Raw genomic sequence first — 15,446 nt, forward strand, 5'->3', positions numbered from 1 at the left:
TGAGGAGAAATTATTATTATTGTTATTATTGAAATGTGACAAGTATGTTATACATCTTTTTGCAAAGTTTAAAATCTTCTCTCGAGGGAGTTTAGAACCGCCTTCATTGTTCAATTGCTATGGTAACCCTTTATGCCGCAAAGATAACCACTTGTTTGCCAATGGTTGGGCATTTGTGCAATACCATTATTCTAACGTCACTTGACACAAAGTGGTTGTATCAATCTATCAAAGTATAATTGCTGGAAACTGCCAGCACTGTTTCTAGCCCTTAACACTACAGTTCTAACTAGTTAAGTAAAAGGTGCAGCATGCAACTAGAATAAATTCAACTGCGAAGAACCCAATGTAGTGAAGTTTATTCAAATATGAAATCCGTCCTTTATTTAAGGTTATCCTCTCCCGAGAGATGCCAGAACAATGGATCAAAATGAGATTGTTTTGTCAAAATGCAGGTCAAAGAACTTAAATAGTCCCGGCTTTGAAATACTTCGATCATTTCAAATCTAGAGATAATACGCGTGGTTTGTTTATCTCGTTCGCCCGTGGGACGTTTTCCTTAAGAAGCAAAGTAAAAGGCAGATAAAGTTCGCATCTGAATCAAGTGGCCCATCAGGCCGACGAATACCTCCAGATTCGGTAACATTAATCAACTAGGAGTATTTCTTCTTCCCCCTGGATGGGATGCTAGTCCATCGCAGGGTTACCTCCAGCATAAAGTTCGCCGGTACCACCTGGGTAGAGAGAGTCACTGTGAGAGTAGAGTGTCTTGCCCAAGAACACATCTCAATGTCCTCGACCAGGGCTTGAACCCGGACCGCTCGATCCGGAGTCGAGCGCGTTAACCATGAGGCCGTCGTGCCCCCACGAAGAAGCAAGCAGCGATTTATAATTCTTCGTGAGAGCTGGCCAACTCCGCCAGCATTCAAAATTCGCGAGGAGTAATAATAATAATAATAATAATAGTAATAATTCTTATAAGATTAAATTTGGAAATACAGTTAACAATAAAGATTAGCGAAAAAACTGAGCAACGACGTTTCGGTGTCATCCTGGCGCCATTTTCAAGTTAAAAAATATATGTGCGAAAAGTAAACTAATTTATACCAATGGTAGAGGTGCGAAATTGAATAAATTAAGATTAAGATAGCTGTTCAATGTTCATGTTCATTCCAATGAGGTGTCAAACACTGGTAATGAGTTCAGTGTCTGTTCAAAGCCTAAACAAATACTTTTGCGCGAATGGAGTCTGACTGTGTGTTAAGGCTCGGTTGCCAGGATGACACCGAAACGTCGTTGCTCAGTTTTTTCGCTAATCTTTATTGTTAATAGTAATAATAATAATAATAATAATAATAATAATAATAAAAAGGTTCTTATTGCGAATTTAGAATTCTCAATGCGCTTACAATTAATATTGCATATGATTAAAAAGAATAAAAACCTAACTAAAAGATGAAATTATTAAAATCTATGACTAGGTTAAAAAACTATTACAAAAAAGAAATGTTTTAAGGAGTAGTATCGAGGACAGCCGTCACATAAAGTAAATTCAAGTTTCTTCGTGTTGCTTGGTGATTTTCCGTACGTCAGTCAAGTTTAAACATAGTCCTGAGACAACAAGGTTGTGGAACTCCAGTTTGCTTCAAAGGGAACCATCTTTGATAAACGCGCCATCCTGTACCATAACCCTTTTGAAAGCGGGCATGATGAAATTAAAGAATTGGTTTATGCTAAGCGTGCGTGTATCGAGTTATGTATGCAAGCGGGAAGTTGCACGAAAGAAGCGTCAGTAAGAGTTGCTCGATGCGATAGCCAAGAGCAACTCTAGCTACTTGAATGATCTCTTAAGGCACATTTACACGACATTCATTTTGGGTACGGCACTCCTAAATTTTGGCACGATGGCCAACAATATAGGGCATGGCCCGCTTGATTTTTGCCGTGCAAAAGCAAATTTTTTGTACCGCGTGCCGAAAAATTTAGGCGGGCCGAGACCACCTCAGTAGGTAGTCTCGGCCCGCCTAAAAAGAGGTCCGCGTGCCGAAAGCAGAGGTACTCTCGTCCTCAGAGTCAGTTTGGGCTCATGACTGACCACGAAAGCGAAAAGCTCTGGGGTCGAAAATGAGCCTTTGGGGCGCAAAAATCTTGTACCTTTCGCCGGAAGAAAGATGGCGAAGAAACGTGGCAAAATGTGCATGTGGAGCAACGATGCCACAGATATGTTAATCAACCTGTGGCCGGAGGAAACTATCCAGTTAGCGTTTGAAAATAGCAAAACCTCAAAGGAAACTAGAGAGGTATACAACACGCTACAGGTAAGTAACACATTCTACTAGAGAATAGGTAGTACAAAGTTATTGCTAGTCGTCGATTTGGCGTAACAGCTTTTCGCATTGCAGTGTCCTGTCGAAATATGTCATCACCAATCTCGTGGAGAATGTATGTAAATGTTCCACGAGCTACTCAAACGTCGGAATACCACAGCTCATCGGGAAAGGATGCTTCAACCATGCTAAATCACGCAAAAGAATGGGGATGCATTAGACAGCTCAAAATAACTTACAGCAAGCTGTACTTTCGCCGCTTTAATGTATGTATGAAGAGTGGTGCAAGGAACGACCTTGTTTCGTCCCTCATTTGCGACATGCGTTTTCGCTTTCTCAAAACAATTAGCCATACAATTGCCCGCGAAAGCGCGCCTGAAATCATATGTAAACCTCTGTCATATAAGTGAAGGGACTCACAACTTTAAGATGCCGTTCTTGTTTCAGGGGTGCCGTTCAAAAATCAACATTAAAAAAACTTGAAAAAATGTTTTGCAGTGTAAACCAAGCAGGCCGTGCCCAAACCTATCGACCCGCGTGTCAAAATTTTGGAGTGCCGTGCCCAAAATGTATGTCGTGTAAATGCGCCTTTAATTTCCAGTAGTAATACTTTGACTGAGATTACATAACACTACCACAATTTATCAAGTGATGTTTCAGTAGCCGAGTCACGCAAATGTCCAATCATTGGCGAACAAGTTGATGTAATATATCAAACACGAGAGACAGTGTTTCTCGGGATATCCAGACACCGAGAAGAGAGTTGAAAAAAAGGCGCGCAGCGGAGTATTTTTGACGAATTCGAGGTGTTTGGATAGCCGATGAAACACTGTCTCGAGTGTTTGATATATCTTCTCAATCGAAACAAAAACTAAGGAGTAAACGGAGAAATAAAATCGTCAAAATCTATGCTAATTAAGACCGGGTATCCAAACCTCCTTCACGCTTGTGATTTTCTTTGTTTTAACTTGATGAATTATTGATTTTCTCTAAGTTTTTATAAGAGAAAATGGGTAGATATTATCATTACTTTCTTTCTAATCTTTTTTTCTAAGCTCTTTCCTTTCCCTTCCTCGATGATTACTTGTGAATTTCTCAAGCGGTTCACAAGACCCTTGCACTTATCTAGTCCTTTAGGCCCTTGGCAAGAGGTGTAAGCTTTTCCCATCCAGGAACGTTTCAAATGTTCAAAGCGCCATAAAATTTCACGATAAACTACTGGCTGGTGGTCTATGAATGGCAGCCTTAAAGGTGGTCGCTTAAGATGGTATGGTACCCTCAATATGGACCAAAAAATTTGTTTAAATATGGTGAAGAAAGATCAATTGTGTGCTATTGCACTCAAGAAGAGAAATTAAATTTCTAGAGTTTTACTCAAAATGGTTGCTATGGAAACCAGCCACAGCCTTTTGAAGTAGTGTTTTATAGTATTGACGCCAACACTTCCTGCTCTTTTACAAAACAAAAATTGACTGTCAAATAAGCATATCATGTAAGTTTCTGTTTTGTTCTGTGATATGAACCTAAGTTTTGACAGTTAACTCTTATTTTCAGTGCTTTTTACAGCTTTATTTGGAAATAACCTTATTTTTTACCACACCCAGTGGACAAATCATCTCATGTCACGTGACAGACCTTAAAATGTTACGATATTTTTGGTTTATGTCATCACGACACTATTGGTCTTTGATGAGCCCAAGTTTCAGAAATTCTACTTAAAAACCTTGCAAAGTAGAAATGTTGGCGCGGAGTCAGTCGGTACAAAAGTAAACCTTTGAGAAAAATGCACTTTAAGTTTCGCACACGAAGTATTAAGCATTTAACGAGCCACAAATAGTAGGGGGGTGCAGAATGGATCTCGGGGGAGGGGGTGCAATGGTTGTTCTATTTTGTAAAAAGTCACCGCAGTTGTGGGAAATATTCCTTGTCATAAGGGAAATGAATGAGCCTGTGATGGCAATTTGAGGCAAAGCTTTTCACAAATAATTATACCAATCGAGTTGTGCATGTCTTAAAAGTTTTTTCTAAATAGTTTCGTTCATATGAGTTAAAAATAATCTATATTTTTGGTCACGTTCTTATAGTAAACAGTCGTTGCTATGGCCGTTGCCACGTGAAAAAACTTATACCACTGTGTACTTTCCTTAAATTTCACACTCATCTGGAAGCAAATTCTGCAAGATCAGTTTCAAAATGTTTTTGACAAGTCCTCAAGGGTCTTAAGTCTTGTATTTCCAAGAAATTGAATTTTTCATGAACATCGCCATATTTTAGGGTACCATACCCCCTTAATGATGGGAAGCTCGATTTCAGGTATTTTTTTGTAAACAATCCAGTTAGTTACCCGAAATTTCAGCGCTCGCCTCCCACCAATCAGTGTGACCCGAAGTCAAATCACACAGAGTTGCTGTCGCTGTCAATTTGTTTTCGTCTTGTGTCGAGGATCTTTCTCCAGGTTCTCCGATTTTTCTCCCCTACAAAAGCCAACACTTCCAAATTCCAATTTGATCTGGAAAAAGTGAACGAAGAACCTCTCCGTGGGATGTGCCACTGCCAATTTGTTCATCAATTTACTGTTATTTAGAACGTACTTGTTCACTAATCGTAAACAGAACAATTCACAACCAGAATTGGGGCTGATTTAAAACAAAAAGAACAGATTGTTCTTGTTCTCTCCTTAGGGCGCCGACCATACTACGCCAGAAAAAAATTAATACGGAGCTTTATTTCTACGCCTAGGGGCTCCCTCCACTCAAATCCGTCACGAAAACGGAGCTTTTCGAAAACGCTCTTCAAACCGGAGGAATTTGAAAACGCTGGCTTTGCGTTTTAGTCTGGACGGAAAACATTTTGAAAACGGAGCTTTTCGAAAATCATGAGGTCACGATAATCATTTGATTTCCCTGCCCGTGTTTTCCTCAAACACAAACCCAAAATCACCGGTGATTGTTTCGTTTTCAACTGAATTTCTGAGACGTAGTGTGGACAGAAAACATTTCATGCGAGTTCGGGTTGAAAACGCTGTTTTCAAGTTTCCCCGTGTAGACGGGACCCTGGCGTGTACCTAAGATGCACTACTGTGCAAACATGCAAATATCAACATCACGACCGAAAACTACATGTGTTAAACACGTCAGTATCCATAGGCTCCAGGGAGATCTCTTAAGGTTAGGTTTATTTTAAGTGTTGTTTCTTAACTTTTAGTGGTGTTCGTTTTATAAACCCCTCGGTCAGTGGATACAGCTTATCATGAGTGTATCTAACCCTAACCTTAACAACTCTAGAAAAAAGACAATGAATTGGTCTTGCCATCAATATAAATACTACCACTTCAAAAGGATTTCAATATTTTTTTAATGTTTTAATAAACAGCAGTCGATTCCATGTTTGTCAAGGATTGCACAGCCTTGGCACAAGTGTACCTGCCAGGTGCATTGTTTACAACATAATTGGACACGTGTAGATGACACTGCAGTGAAAGAACTTCACAGAACGTTTAAGAACACCATGAATAGAAGGTGACAGGAGCGCACACTTCTTTTGTTCAGAAAAATAGAGTTAAGCCAGTATCAGACAATCGAACATAATTAGCTTTCTAAACAAATAGGCCATAACCACGATAGCCACCATATTTGTCTTCACATAATGCAAATTTGGCAGGTGATTGCCAGTATTGTGGAAGAAGATATTTTGAGTTTTCGATAATTCCAGCCCTTAAAACTGAATAACAATTTTTTACGACTTCCGTTGTTTAAAACAAGCTGAAAATAGCAAGTAACCATTCCAAATTACTCGTGGGTGGAATGATCCATAATTTGGCCCTCAGGTATAACTTTGACAGTTCTTGTCCATTGATTGATCGGAGTCGATTCAAGTTGTCCGCCTTATGGCAGACCGCATGGCTAATTTGAATTATAATGAGAAAAACAGCCATTGACGCTGGCATGAATGTGGAGTATCGCCTCGAGAAAACTATCAGCATCCAACAACTGGACAGGTGTTGAGTTGAGTGGTTAGCTGTTGGACTAAAAAAATCCTGATAGCTTGAAGAAATAATGGTAATTTGGACTGAAAAAATAAATGTTTCGACCTTGGTATTGACTTCATCGTCGAGAAACAATTCCAGTTAAAGTCTAATTAAATGGTAAGATGTACCATTTGATAATCTTGTTGAGGAGCCAATTATTTCGAGATCATATTTCTAAGAAAGCTTAGTTTTGGCAAGCCAAGGTTAACCCACATACGTGGAACACTCAATTCTTGAACGCCTCCTCCGTTTGCCTTGGAAACGTTTCATTCTAGAACTTTATGTTCGGGCGTTGACCTGTGTACATGTTGTGTTCTCGCGACCTTGGATTCTACCTTCCGGAGACAGGTCCAAGGTTTAGGTTTTGCCAAAGATTATTCCATTTTTTCTAGTTTTCAGTTGGTTAATCTCTGCTTGCCTTATCAAGTCAGCTGCGTTCGTTTCAGATTAACATCCGGCTACCTTGTTTTGTTCCACCTGATTTACCTCTGGCAAGAGTCTCGGGCGCAGAAAGAGTTGACATAAAAGTGGGTGCATTGTAAAGTTGCATTTAGTAGAAGTTGAAGAAGGAGTGGTAGTGGATTAAACTTTGAGACCTTAGTTCCCCTCTCAAGAGTTCCGATACCTCTCGTCGGTGAAAGGTTAGGTCTACAATATAACATGATGTCACAACCCGTTGTTACTCTACACCAATTTCAAGGGAACTGGAGCTCGTTCCTCGAAGGTCCCGAAATGTTTTCGCACCCAGAACTGAGGCCGTAGCAAAATCTCAAACCTTACGATTACAGAACTGTTTTATTTACACATTCTTAATATGAACAGAGGTTCTTTTCATGCAATACGTTTCAGGCTTATACTCCTCTCTGTTTTTAGATACAGATTAATTAAAAAATGGCTTTGCGGGCCCGATAAGTTTCCGGGGTTTGAGGGAAACGGGCCCTGGTGTGAGTCCAAAGAAACAAAGATGACAAAGTGCATCTCGTAAATTGGTTTACATAGATCTAAACACAAGAAAACCAGTGTCGATAAAAAGCATATGCAAAATAAGCCGGGGCGATAATAACCCGCCCCCAGGAATAATGCCAAAGTTTTACCTCACGAATTCAAACCGTTACATGTACATGTCATGTCAAAGTATTGTCATTAATAGGTCACGTTCCATATTTCAATATTCTAACATGGCTCCGAGGTTTTCGGATCAAAATTGTAAATTTTTTAAGTTTCTTTTTTCTCTTAATTCCCAAAAGAGACTTGGATACAAAGAAAACAACACCAAAGATAGAATTTTCTCCTGAAAGCCTCGGAGCCATGTTAGAATATTGATACATGTATATCGAACGTGTCCTATTAACACACTCGCCTGGCCTCGGCCTCTTGTCCGTCTGTCCTCTAATTGATCATGACATGATTGTAAAAATAGCTTTTGGTCAACAGCCACTTTGGCACTGAAATGTTATGACCAAGATCTTAAGTTTACGCCCAAGAGCTACAGCGTCGTACATATCAGAGCAAACAACGTGCAAAGCAGGTTTCTTCATTTCAATACAACGTGTTGAAAACCCACTTCATTATCCCTCAGATTCAGTTCCCTCTCGTCTCGTATTTTGACCACACGAAATTAAAACTAGGACAGATACTTTTAATAATCGATCATCTACATTTCGCTCAGAACCCACGTCACCCTTCAGGGGTTACGCCGAACTGAGGGCGGCAATTACTGAAATTTCGGGCTATAATTCTTTGTCGGTCGTAAAAGCTCTCTGAAACGATTGTCGGTGATGATTTTTAATAACTCCTGTTTCGTGGTTGTAAAATTTATTTACTTAACATTTCAAATATTCCTTCTGTCAAGAGATTATCCTCTCTCGCTCTTGTTATAGTCCACCTTAACTGAAGAAAATCTATCTAAGCAATAGTTTATTTCACTTGTAGAAACTACATGTAAAACGAATCCCATTTAATTTAAGCATAATCGACCTCGCAATTTGAAGTTGCTTTTTATCACGGCCGTTCGGCGGTGAAATGGACAGGTGTCCAAAAGTGAGGTTGATTTTCCAGGAATCGGCCATCTGCTTCTCATGGTTTGTGGGACAGCGACAGCTTTCACTACCACCTCCTGAAATGACAAGCTCGTCGCTTTTATTGTCAAATGTATATGGCAGCGATTTTGATGTGGCTGAACTTGTGGAGAAAGGGCCAAATTACACTCAGATTTTGCATTTCTCTGCATGAGAAAGAGCAATGAAAAATTCATTTGTTAGTAAATCAAGCTAAAACCATAAACCTTTTTACTAAATGACGACAATTATTCGTAGCCAATAGTTTTACCCCTTTTTTCAAGAAAACACGAACTACTTAATATGAAAACGGTATAGAGCAAATTTTATTTCATCGTTGAAATACCTTCTTATTTCTAGACAGAAAATGCTTAAAAATTGTCAAAGCAAACATAATCTTGACTGGCCACTCTATCTAAAAAGCATAAACTGAATCTTGATGTTGATCTGAAGACAGCCACATGTTGTTTCATAAGTTTCGCTCTTTGGGAGAATAGGCTGTATGTATGTAATACAGTTGGACCTCGCTAATTCAAACTCGGTTATTTCGAATTCCCCGCAATTTGGAACTGTATTTCAATTCCTGTGTTACAAACCAGTTTTGGATAATTATCCTTGTAAATGTCTTGGCTGACAAGAAAAGTTTTAAAACACTTAGTTGGTTCAAGAGACTAATTCATAGTCTCTTAGTAGGTTAAAGTGGAATTAAAACAGGTTTCGGTCATATTTTATTATGAGTACGCTACTTTTTACTCTGAAACCAAAAATATTCAACTAAATAAGTAAAATCAAGAAACCGTTACAGTGGTAACAAAATGATATTCTTCTCAACATCTGAAAATCGACGCGAGCATTTAGGCAGTCATGGGGGTAATTTTAAAAAAGAACAGCCATTTGTACTGAACTGCTGGTGGTGGATTGCTGTTCCAGAGACGATTAACTCCTTATTTAAGACGATTTCAGGTTCATTGTCGAGAAATTTCGCTTCCCCGGCGAAGAATAGGCTACTTTCACATAATTATCCTTGCAAATCTCCTGGTTTAGAAGGTAAGTTTAAAAACAGTTGGTTAAAGTGGAATATTTGACATATTTTATTATGAGTTCGCTCCTTCTTACTCTGAAACCAAAAATATTTAACTATACAGTAAACAATCCAGAAATCGTTTCAATGGTTTCAAAATTATGTTCTTCTCAAAATCTCAAAATTGAAGTGAGCGTTTAGGCAGTGATGGGGGTAATTTAAATAAAAGAATTGCCATTTGCACTGAACCGCTGGGGGTAGATTGTTGTCAGCTTGTCATTTTAGACGGCAGTAAAGTTAATTGTCGAGAAATTTACTTTGAAAATAAAAGTTGACAGTTACTTGTGATAATATATTGTTCGTGGCTAGTGTGTAGCTGAATATTTTTGGTTTCAGAGTAAGAAGAAGCTAATTCATAACAAAATATGACCGTAACGTGTTTTAATTCCACTTGAAGCAACGGCTTTAGAGACTGTAACCAACTGTTTTTTTGTTTTTTTTTTACTTGCAACTAAGACATTTGCAAGGACAATTATGTAAAAGTCGCTTGCACAGGAAAATTCAGCAGGTTGCAGAAAAATGTAGGACTATTGACCGTATTTTAAATGATTGTACACACTGAGCTCACACATGGATAGGATTTAGACCATGGTCTTTATTTCATTACAAACCTTTACTGAACGGTAACTCGGATGAATAACTTCAAGAGATCGCTCATACTTACATCTTCTGAGACAGGGAAACCAAACTATCTGAAAAAGAATTTAAAAAGTGACATTAACACTCAAGTTGAAGTTAAGTGTCTGTATTTGTAAAGTGATATTTACACTTTGGTTGAAGTTAAGTGTCCGTGTTTTGGAAGTGTCTGTATTATAGAGTTTGAGAAATTATGAATTCTAATGTCTCTGGAAGCAACTGAACTCTCCGCAATATCGAGGTGTCCCTACAAGGAGCGGACAAGCTGTACACAGGTGACAAGATTAGAAACTGAAAATCATCAAATGTTGCCGGGATGTGTTCTCGGTGCACCTAAACAAGGTAGTAAATTTGAAATTAATCAGGGACTTCATAGCCGATTGTAGAAATACGCAGGCGTGCTTTAAACAAGAAGAGGGTAGGTTGTAGAATTTACATTGCCTGGTTAATCTATCAAACCTAAAGAAAGGCATAAGATTGCATTAGAGATCATGGGAATTATTTAGACGAGACAAATGAAAAACAAGAGCGCAGAGTTGCGTTACGATAAACACAATTTATACCCGTACGATTTTAAACCGATTCGACTATTCCTTCTTGTTTTAAAAATACAAAGTAAGACAACCAGCTGTAAATTGAGGTTAAACAGCAGGTCCCAGCTGGTAAATGTTTTAAGGCCTTGTAGCTCCATACAGTGAATAAAAGTTAACTCCTATATGACATAAGTTACCTTTTTGCATGTTCGGTTGCGCTTACAGCCTAAGATCAAGCTGGAATGAGAGAGTTGACCTATTTTCCTCTCATGTATGCACATAAGACCTGAGCGAAGTGTTCTGACGACGAGCTAATGTGGGCTCGAAACGTCAACTTTACAAACTTCTACGTTGGTTAATTGACCATGATGAAATTCAATTTTATAAATAGCAACTGAAACATAGATGTAGTACAACATTTTCTTCAAAAACTAATAACTTAGCTTGTTCTCAGCCCACGGTATACGATATAAAGCATGCATGGATGAAAGGCAAAAGAAGAAAACTTTGAAATAAATCAGAAGCAAGGGTATTAGGGATGTTGTTCGCAAGGACTAAATAAGTGCATTCATTCTCTTTATGATGCCCGCAGTTTTAACGATTTGAGTAAACAAAAGGCCACAGCCATAGCTATTTATCAGCCATTTACATAGAAGAAGCAGTTGAAAGGCAGAAGTGAAATACTTCTGAAATTTTCATTCATGCTAGACGAGAAGCAACTGGTTCTAAAAATTGTCCGAACCGTCAAACTGAGCTCGTTGGTCTAATCTAGAACAGCTTTAATGGGAATGAAAGAGTTGAATCAGTGCAAAATGACCCCAGCAGATTATGAAGTACAATAAGCGAAAAGTATAGAAGATTACTAGAAAGATGGTTTTGCACGATCTTTCCATTCACTAACCAATGGATATTTCCCGTCGATATTTCACTTGCAGTGAATAGTTAGTCTTCCTTTTGTGTTTGTATTGTGGCTAAAATGTTTATGGTAACACAGTAGAGAGACCACGTGTTTTTTCGCATTTCTGAAAGCCTGTTTTTAATTGCACTGTTCGTTTACATGTGCAGTTATTTTGCGTTTAGTCACGGAATGTGACTTTAAATGAAATTTCTTCGTCCTATTGTCTGAAAATCGTCGTTTGATTGATTAAGCAATTTTTTGAAAGCCACGCCATCAGTTCATATAAGAGCACGAACAATGCTCTTAGCGCTAAGGAACCTGTTTCTCGTAAAACAGAACAATGTGGAAGATTTCCAGACAAGTTTGATTTTGCTTTTTGTGTTTTGTGTCGGAGACTGTTGATCGGCTTCTTTGCTACGCAAGCTGTGTCGCTTGGACACAGAGAAGTCACCGGCTACTGGTTGTTAGAGGCAGACGCTTTACTATGCACATGCATGGTTTTTCTACATACATGTGCTTTGACGCCTAGCAACCAGCACCGCACTACCATAGACACGACTGTTATTTCACGCCAACTTTCACTCCTAAGCTAGGCAGAAAAAAATTGCGTTGCAGTGTATCAAAGTGAATTACAAAACCGTACAAATCAAGTGATATCAGACAGGAGACAGATTCAACAATACAACCTACTTCCATCACCTTTTTGTCATTGAAAGTCTCAATCTTATAAAAATAGATACAAATGTGATATTTGCTCACGCAGGTCGTTTCAGTATATACAGCCATTGAGCTAAAGAGAAAGTTCATCTAAAGCTCCAGGCGGTTTGAATACTTCGTTTCTTACTGATGAGCTTATCGCACCGTGTCTAGCATATAGATCATAATTCCTTTTCTCCCATGGCCACCTGCTAAGACTTTGATTTAATATCTTACAAATGAGGCTTAGCACATCCAAAGCTAGAATTTTAAAAATCTCAAGGATTATGCCAACGACAACGATAGCATATATATAAGATTCAAACGAAACCGATAGCAATTCAAGGATTGAGGTTTTTCATCCTATGAAAACCATATACCAATAAAATTAAGGCTCTCTATAGTCAACTAACAAATTAATTGCGTAAACAATCTCGCTTATGAGAAAATAAACTATTTAAACAATGATATAATTTTATAGCTTCACAATGGGCGCAATTCCACGCCTCGGGGTTACAATATAATCTTTCTCATCGGTTTATGACAAACATTTCCTCAGACATTTTACGTTCAGCATTCTTTGGAAGAAAGACTAAAGCTTCCCCTTATAAGATTCTTTCTTTTGCGGAGAAGGAAGATGTTTAAGAATACCGGCGTCAATGAGCGAATTTTTATTTCAAAGAGATCACTTTAGAATAAAAACTTAACAATCTTTAATTAAGAATTTGGTTTAAATAATTTGCACGGAAATAATTTCTTCCTGTGTGAAACGTTATTGCGATTTCAACTCAAAGTAAATAGAGCAAGAGCAACAATATTAAAAATCATCTCATAAAAACACTCGCATTATAGAAGTGGAACGAGAACACCTAAGCAGAAGCGTTGTATCATTTTTAAGGCAGCTATTGGGGGTAGATTTTCTCAGACCCTAATTTAAAAACCGTGACACTTGTTCCATGAGAAAATAAATCACGCCCTATATGGTGTACAAAAAGAGTCTAGAAAATACTTTAATACTGTAGTTTTCTACTAGAGCCAAACTCTATAACATATATATTTTTTCCAAGGGGCCAACGACCACAAGCCCCAACAATTTCTGCTCAGCATATAAATTTCCTTCACAGCGATTTTAGTTTTGCTTTGCTTGTATTCATACACATGATCTCATAACGTGTGTGGTTTTAAACATTTCGCCAGATCAAGCCCAGTTAATGAAGAAGTAAGCCATCAGAGGCGTTTCCCTTTTTCTTGGACGTATCTTTTAAAAGCAAGGATTTGGTTTTGTTATTACAACTGTTATCAGACATTGGTTTTACTCATATATCTGTTACATAACATCTACAACGGTCGCTCTTACAACTTAGCGGAAAGTGGATATTGAAAATACGAAAATCTCTCAATTACCTCTACAAGAAACGCGGTTTCCTAACACTGGAACATTTTCCATGTTCACTTCTATCGAATAAAAAAACGTGACTATTTGCAAATTAAACGATAAGAGAGTGTTTTTCATATCACTGATAAAATCTACTATACTTTCCCTTGGAGCAGATTAATACTAAGACGTTGTCTTTGCTTTTCTGTGTTTCCTAGTTTTGGAAATTAACGTTTAAGTATATGTAAATGTTTTGGAGCTTTTCAAAGTGTCTCCCTAAAATTCCTGAAGATTTTCGAATGGCAACCTAGGTTTTTGTAAGCATTGCATGTTTTCTGGTAGTGTCGTTGTACAATATTTAAAATAAAAACGTGTTTGAGATAAGAAGTATATTTAATTCACTTGTTTCTACTCGCGATATATTTTGAAAGCTATCAAAAATGGAAAGAATTAGTCAGCAAAATTCACAGAATACCGAACATTTTCACTCTTGAGACAAGTAAAGCATAAAACGTAGAGTGCAGAAAACGAACCATGGTGGACCGCGTGGAAAAACACCAACAACCGTGAAGAAAAACGAAAACAAAGAAATCACCAAAATTCATGCGCTATTGAATTGGTGGGAAACATTAGAGCTGGTTCAGATTTCAAACTACTTCAAAACGCTATGTCCCGTAAAAAATGGCCTCTGAGAAATAAAAAATGGCCATTTCCATTTTACATCTATTCCTGTATACCAGTTGCATGGTTGTCAAACACAGCACCTGCCGTCCACCCTTGTGAAGCAAAGCAGCACCAGTTCGGTGAATTCTGGTTTCTTAGGGTTGCATTATTGTTTGCTCGAACCAAAATAGAATATGCGATTTCGCAACACTATAATTTCGTAGAAATGTAGGCTTTTAGATATTAGCTTAACATAAAACTAAGAAACTGTTCTCGGTTTTAAAGCGAAGGCTAAAATAAAATTGAATTATCGTAATGTTCTATGGATGGATTTAATTACATGGCATGTCTATGCAAGAATATTTTGCATCGGCAACATGAACTCTTTTTTCTAAGCTTCCTCAATCAAACGTTTTTCGTCGCGGTGATAATCGAGTTTCTATCTCATTGGTTGCGGCTATACAGTAAATAAAAACTTTTCTTTCTTGGACGTAATTATAGAACCACAGGGGATAAGGAAATAGGTAGAAAAAAACAACGATAAGACGAATGACTCGAGAGTCCAATTCACGTAAAAATGGTAATTAGATCTTTGGTATTCGTCAAGGTGAAAACTACGCTCGCTTGATTACACTTTGAAGAGTCGTTCTACTTTAGCTTATTTTGAAAATATAGATATGTTAAATGTTTCTTACCTATGATTGTTGTTTTAATTTTTTTTCTCGTGTGAGTGAGTTCTTTGCGGTTAACTGATAGCCTCGTAAACGCACCATGAAGAAAATTCGTTATGAACGTTGTCACCCTCGAACAGTAAGCGCGAGAGGTCGCGGTAATCCGTAGTTATTTCGACGCGTATTTGTTCTTTGCCGTTTCCGTGGAAGCTTTGTAAAGATTTGTTAACGTTGATAGCGCTGGTATGCATACATGAATATCGCTGCACCTCGAAAGCTGTTCAGTTATGTACGGTCATGTACACACTGCATGGCAAAACCGTCTATTTTTAATGGAATACTTGATAGAGTTTTACATAATAAAAGTAGAAAACATTAATTTTTACGAGGATACGTGTTTTCTTCTCTCGGCGTTAAGGGTTTCACAGAAAGCGGCGAAAAGAGAACTTCGCTTCTTTTACGACGAGTCAAGTTTTGGTAGT

General features: G+C 38.1%; 1 pseudogene across 1 annotated transcript; it reads right to left on the reverse strand.

The window, feature by feature from the left end:
* Positions 1 to 7,130: 7,130 nt before the first annotated feature.
* Positions 7,131 to 15,215, reverse strand: LOC110056711 (uncharacterized; annotated as a pseudogene). The gene is made up of 3 exons (XR_016201813.1): positions 14,989 to 15,215; positions 10,157 to 10,184; positions 7,131 to 8,578 (listed from the first exon to the last, which is right to left on the reverse strand). The product of XR_016201813.1 is annotated as an uncharacterized LOC110056711 (transcript).
* Between the last annotated feature and the right edge of the window lie 231 nt (positions 15,216 to 15,446).

Source organism: Orbicella faveolata, unplaced genomic scaffold, assembly GCF_042242905.1.
Source record: "Orbicella faveolata isolate gen_17 unplaced genomic scaffold, um_ofav_v1 contig_35, whole genome shotgun sequence".
Taxonomy (NCBI): domain Eukaryota; kingdom Metazoa; phylum Cnidaria; class Anthozoa; order Scleractinia; family Merulinidae; genus Orbicella; species Orbicella faveolata.